Source organism: Accipiter gentilis, unplaced genomic scaffold (genome assembly GCF_929443795.1).
Source record: "Accipiter gentilis unplaced genomic scaffold, bAccGen1.1, whole genome shotgun sequence".
In the NCBI taxonomy this organism is placed as follows: Eukaryota; Metazoa; Chordata; class Aves; order Accipitriformes; family Accipitridae; genus Astur; species Astur gentilis.
In genome coordinates this window covers 1,213,416-1,219,974 of record NW_026060868.1, presented here as the reverse complement: position 1 = coordinate 1,219,974, position 6,559 = coordinate 1,213,416, and positions in this window count along the sequence as shown.

Here is a 6,559-nt window from a genome sequence, read left to right as displayed (position 1 = left end):
CCTGTGGATAGGCTGCAGAGTGATAGTGAAGACCTGCAAGAGCTTTCAGGGCTGGCACCTTCCTTGTGGGAGAAGGAGCCAGACGTTTGCCTTTTCAGAAAAAGTTTCTGCCGAGAACGAGCACCGTGACATGCTGAGTCTCTGGGAAAGCAGAGATCCCAAGTGCTGTTGCGGCTAAAGATAGGCTGCAGAGGGATAGTGAAGACCTGCAAGAGCTTTCAGGGCTGGCACCTTCCTTGTGGGAGAAGGAGCCAGACGTTTGCCTTTTGAGAAAAAGTTTCTGCCGAGAACGAGCACCGTGACATGCTGAGTCTCTGGGAAAGCAGAGATCCCCAGTGCTGTTGTGCCTGTGGATAGGCTGCAGGGGGACGGTGAAGACCAGCAAGAGCTTTCAGGGCTGGCACCTTCCTTGTGGGAGAAGGAGCCAGACGTTTGCCTTTTCAGAAAAAGTTTCTGCCGAGAACGAGCACCGTGACATGCTGAGTCTCTGGGAAAGCAGAGATCCCCAGTGCTGTTGTGCCTGTGGATAGGCTGCAGGGGGATAGTGAAGACCAGCAAGAGCTTTCAGGGCTGGCACCTTCCTTGTGGGAGAAGGAGCCAGACGTTTGCCTTTTCAGAAAAAGTTTCTGCCGAGAACGAGCACCGTGACATGCTGAGTCTCTGGGAAAGCAGAGATCCCCAGTGCTGTTGTGCCTGTGGATAGGCTGCAGGGGGACGGTGAAGACCAGCAAGAGCTTTCAGGGCTGGCACCTTCCTTGTGGGAGAAGGAGCCAGACGTTTGCCTTTTCAGAAAAAGTTTCTGCCGAGAACGAGCACCGTGACATGCTGAGTCTCTGGGAAAGCAGAGATCCCCAGTGCTGTTGTGCCTGTGGATAGGCTGCAGGGGGACGGTGAAGACCAGCAAGATCTTTAAGGGCTGGCACCTTCCTTGTGGGAGAAGGAGCCAGACGTTTGCCTTTTCAGAAAAAGTTTCTGCCGAGAACGAGCACCGTGACATGCTGAGTCTCTGGAAAAGCAGAGATCCCCAGTGCTGTTGAGGCTAAAGATAGGCTGCAGAGGGATAGTGAAGACCAGCAAGAGCTTTCAGGGCTGGCACCTTCCTTGTGGGAGAAGGAGCCAGACGTTTGCCTTTTCAGAAAACGTTTCTGCCGAGAACGAGCACCGTGACATGCTGAGTCTCTGGGAAAGCAGAGATCCCCAGTGCTGTTGCGGCTAAAGATCGGCTGCAGAGGGATAGTGAAGACCTGCAAGAGCTTTCAGGGCTGGCACCTTCCTTGTGGGAGAAGGAGCCAGACGTTTGCCTTTTCAGAAAGTCTCTGCCGAGAGCGAGCACCATGAGATGCTGAGTCTCTGGGAAAGCAGAGATCCCCAGTGCTGTTGTGCCTGTGGATAGGCTGCAGGGGGACGGTGAAGACCAGCAAGATCTTTCAGGGCTGGCACCTTCCTTGTGGGAGAAGGAGCCAGACGTTTGCCTTTTCAGAAAAAGTTTCTGCCGAGAACGAGCACCGAGACATGCTGAGTCTCTGGGAAAGCAGAGATCCCCAGTGCTGTTGTGCCTGTGGATAGGCTGCAGGGGGACGGTGAAGACCAGCAAGAGCTTTCAGGGCTGGCACCTTCCTTGTGGGAGAAGGAGCCAGACGTTTGCCTTTTCAGAAAAAGTTTCTGCCGAGAACGAGCACCGTGACATGCTGAGTCTCTGGGAAAGCAGAGATCCCCAGTGCTGTTGCGGCTAAAGATAGGCTGCAGAGGGATAGTGAAGACCTGCAAGAGCTTTCAGGGCTGGCACCTTCCTTGTGGGAGAAGGAGCCAGACGTTTGCCTTTTGAGAAAAAGTTTCTGCCGAGAGCGAGCACCATGAGATGCTGAGTCTCTGGGAAAGCAGAGATCCCCAGTGCTGTTGTGCCTGTGGATAGGCTGCAGAGGGATAGTGAAGACCAGCAAGAGCTTTAAGGGCTGGCACCTTCCTTGTGGGAGAAGGAGCCAGACGTTTGCCTTTTCAGAATAATTTTCTGCCGAGAACGAGCACCGTGACATGCTGAGTCTCTGGGAAAGCAGAGATCCCCAGTGCTGTTGCGGCTAAAGATAGGCTGCAGAGGGATAGTGAAGACCAGCAAGAGCTTTCAGGGCTGGCACCTTCCTTGTGGGAGAAGGAGCCAGACGTTTGCCTTTTCAGAAAAAGGCTCTGCCGAGAGCGAGCACCATGAGATGCTGATTCTCTGGGAAAGCAGAGATCCCCAGTGCTGTTGTGCCTGTGGATAGGCTGCAGGGGGACGGTGAAGACCAGCAAGAGCTTTCAGGGCTGGCACCTTCCTTGTGGGAGAAGGAGCCAGACGTTTGCCTTTTCAGAAAAAGTTTCTGCCGAGAACGAGCACCGTGACATGCTGAGTCTCTGCGAAAGCAGAGATCCCCAGTGCTGTTGTGCCTGTGGATAGGCTGCAGGGGGACGGTGAAGACCAGCAAGAGCTTTCAGGGCTGGCACCTTCCTTGTGGGAGAAGGAGCCAGACGTTTGCCTTTTGAGAAAAAGTTTCTGCCGAGAACGAGCACCGTGACATGCTGAGTCTCTGGGAAAGCAGAGATCCCCAGTGCTGTTGTGCCTGTGGATAGGCTGCACGGGGACGGTGAAGACCAGCAAGAGCTTTCAGGGCTGGCACCTTCCTTGTGGGAGAAGGAGCCAGACGTTTGCCTTTTCAGAAAACGTTTCTGCCGAGAACGAGCACCGAGACATGCTGAGTCTCTGGGAAAGCAGAGATCCCCAGTGCTGTTGCGGTTAAAGATAGTTTGCAGAGGGATAGTGAAGACCAGCAAGAGCTTTCAGGGCTGGCACCTTCCTTGTGGGAGAAGGAGCCAGACGTTTGCCTTTTGAGAAAAAGTTTCTGCCGAGAACGAGCACCGTGACATGCTGAGTCTCTGGAAAAGCAGAGATCCCCAGTGCTGTTGAGGCTAAAGATAGGCTGCAGAGGGATAGTGAAGACCAGCAAGAGCTTTCAGGGCTGGCACCTTCCTTGTGGGAGAAGGAGCCAGACGTTTGCCTTTTCAGAAAAAGTTTCTGCCGAGAACGAGCACCGTGACATGCTGAGTCTCTGGGAAAGCAGAGATCCCCAGTGCTGTTGTGCCTGTGGATAGGCTGCAGGGGGACGGTGAAGACCAGCAAGAGCTTTCAGGGCTGGCACCTTCCTTGTGGGAGAAGGAGCCAGACGTTTGCCTTTTCAGAAAAAGTTTCTGCCGAGAACGAGCACCGTGACATGCTGAGTCTCTGGGAAAGCAGAGATCCCCAGTGCTGTTGTGCCTGTGGATAGGCTGCAGGGGGACGGTGAAGACCAGCAAGATCTTTAAGGGCTGGCACCTTCCTTGTGGGAGAAGGAGCCAGACGTTTGCCTTTTCAGAAAAAGTTTCTGCCGAGAACGAGCACCGTGACATGCTAAGTCTCTGGAAAAGCAGAGATCCCCAGTGCTGTTGAGGCTAAAGATAGGCTGCAGAGGGATAGTGAAGGCCAGCAAGAGCTTTCAGGGCTGGCACCTTCCTTGTGGGAGAAGGAGCCAGACGTTTGCCTTTTCAGAAAACGTTTCTGCCGAGAACGAGCACCGTGACATGCTGAGTCTCTGGGAAAGCAGAGATCCCCAGTGCTGTTGCGGCTAAAGATCGGCTGCAGAGGGATAGTGAAGACCTGCAAGAGCTTTCAGGGCTGGCACCTTCCTTGTGAGAGAAGGAGCCAGACGTTTGCCTTTTCAGAAAAAGTTTCTGCCGAGAACGAGCACCGTGACATGCTGAGTCTCTGGGAAAGCAGAGATCCCCAGTGCTGTTGCGGCTAAAGATAGGCTGCAGAGGGATAGTGAAGACCAGCAAGAGCTTTCAGGGCTGGCACCTTCCTTGTGGGAGAAGGAGCCAGACGTTTGCCTTTTCAGAAAAAGGCTCTGCCGAGAGCGAGCACCATGAGATGCTGATTCTCTGGGAAAGCAGAGATCCCCAGTGCTGTTGTGCCTGTGGATAGGCTGCAGGGGGACGGTGAAGACCAGCAAGAGCTTTCAGGGCTGGCACCTTCCTTGTGGGAGAAGGAGCCAGACGTTTGCCTTTTCAGAAAAAGTTTCTGCCGAGAACGAGCACCGTGACATGCTGAGTCTCTGCGAAAGCAGAGATCCCCAGTGCTGTTGTGCCTGTGGATAGGCTGCAGGGGGACGGTGAAGACCAGCAAGAGCTTTCAGGGCTGGCACCTTCCTTGTGGGAGAAGGAGCCAGACGTTTGCCTTTTGAGAAAAAGTTTCTGCCGAGAACGAGCACCGTGACATGCTGAGTCTCTGGGAAAGCAGAGATCCCCAGTGCTGTTGTGCCTGTGGATAGGCTGCACGGGGACGGTGAAGACCAGCAAGAGCTTTCAGGGCTGGCACCTTCCTTGTGGGAGAAGGAGCCAGACGTTTGCCTTTTCAGAAAACGTTTCTGCCGAGAACGAGCACCGAGACATGCTGAGTCTCTGGGAAAGCAGAGATCCCCAGTGCTGTTGCGGTTAAAGATAGTTTGCAGAGGGATAGTGAAGACCAGCAAGAGCTTTCAGGGCTGGCACCTTCCTTGTGGGAGAAGGAGCCAGACGTTTGCCTTTTCAGAAAAAGTTTCTGCCGAGAACGAGCACCGTGACATGCTGAGTCTCTGGAAAAGCAGAGATCCCCAGTGCTGTTGAGGCTAAAGATAGGCTGCAGAGGGATAGTGAAGACCAGCAAGAGCTTTCAGGGCTGGCACCTTCCTTGTGGGAGAAGGAGCCAGACGTTTGCCTTTTCAGAAAAAGTTTCTGCCGAGAACGAGCACCGTGACATGCTGAGTCTCTGGGAAAGCAGAGATCCCCAGTGCTGTTGTGCCTGTGGATAGGCTGCAGGGGGACGGTGAAGACCAGCAAGAGCTTTCAGGGCTGGCACCTTCCTTGTGGGAGAAGGAGCCAGACGTTTGCCTTTTCAGAAAAAGTTTCTGCCGAGAACGAGCACCGAGACATGCTGAGTCTCTGGGAAAGCAGAGATCCCCAGTGCTGTTGTGCCTGTGGATAGGCTGCAGGGGGACGGTGAAGACCAGCAAGAGCTTTCAGGGCTGGCACCTTCCTTGTGGGAGAAGGAGCCAGACGTTTGCCTTTTCAGAAAAAGTTTCTGCCGAGAACGAGCACCGTGACATGCTGAGTCTCTGGGAAAGCAGAGATCCCCAGTGCTGTTGCGGCTAAAGATAGGCTGCAGAGGGATAGTGAAGACCTGCAAGAGCTTTCAGGGCTGGCACCTTCCTTGTGGGAGAAGGAGCCAGACGTTTGCCTTTTGAGAAAAAGTTTCTGCCGAGAGCGAGCACCATGAAATGCTGAGTCTCTGGGAAAGCAGAGATCCCCAGTGCTGTTGTGCCTGTGGATAGGCTGCAGAGGGATAGTGAAGACCAGCAAGAGCTTTCAGGGCTGGCACCTTCCTTGTGGGAGAAGGAGCCAGACGTTTGCCTTTTCAGAAAAAGTTTCTGCCGAGAACGAGCACCGTGACATGCTGAGTCTCTGGGAAAGCAGAGATCCCCAGTGCTGTTGTGCCTGTGGATAGGCTGCAGGGGGACGGTGAAGACCAGCAAGAGCTTTCAGGGCTGGCACCTTCCTTGTGGGAGAAGGAGCCAGACGTTTGCCTTTTCAGAAAAAGTTTCTGCCGAGAACGAGCACCGTGACATGCTGAGTCTCTGGGAAAGCAGAGATCCCCAGTGCTGTTGTGCCTGTGGATAGGCTGCAGGGGGACGGTGAAGACCAGCAAGATCTTTAAGGGCTGGCACCTTCCTTGTGGGAGAAGGAGCCAGACGTTTGCCTTTTCAGAAAAAGTTTCTGCCGAGAACGAGCACCGTGACATGCTAAGTCTCTGGAAAAGCAGAGATCCCCAGTGCTGTTGAGGCTAAAGATAGGCTGCAGAGGGATAGTGAAGGCCAGCAAGAGCTTTCAGGGCTGGCACCTTCCTTGTGGGAGAAGGAGCCAGACGTTTGCCTTTTCAGAAAACGTTTCTGCCGAGAACGAGCACCGTGACATGCTGAGTCTCTGGGAAAGCAGAGATCCCCAGTGCTGTTGCGGCTAAAGATCGGCTGCAGAGGGATAGTGAAGACCTGCAAGAGCTTTCAGGGCTGGCACCTTCCTTGTGGGAGAAGGAGCCAGACGTTTGCCTTTTCAGAAAAAGTTTCTGCCGAGAACGAGCACCGTGACATGCTGAGTCTCTGGGAAAGCAGAGATCCCCAGTGCTGTTGCGGCTAAAGATAGGCTGCAGAGGGATAGTGAAGACCAGCAAGAGCTTTCAGGGCTGGCACCTTCCTTGTGGGAGAAGGAGCCAGACGTTTGCCTTTTCAGAAAAAGGCTCTGCCGAGAGCGAGCACCATGAGATGCTGATTCTCTGGGAAAGCAGAGATCCCCAGTGCTGTTGTGCCTGTGGATAGGCTGCAGGGGGACGGTGAAGACCAGCAAGAGCTTTCAGGGCTGGCACCTTCCTTGTGGGAGAAGGAGCCAGACGTTTGCCTTTTCAGAAAAAGTTTCTGCCGAGAACGAGCACCGTGACATGCTGAGTCTCTGCGAAAGCAGAGATCCC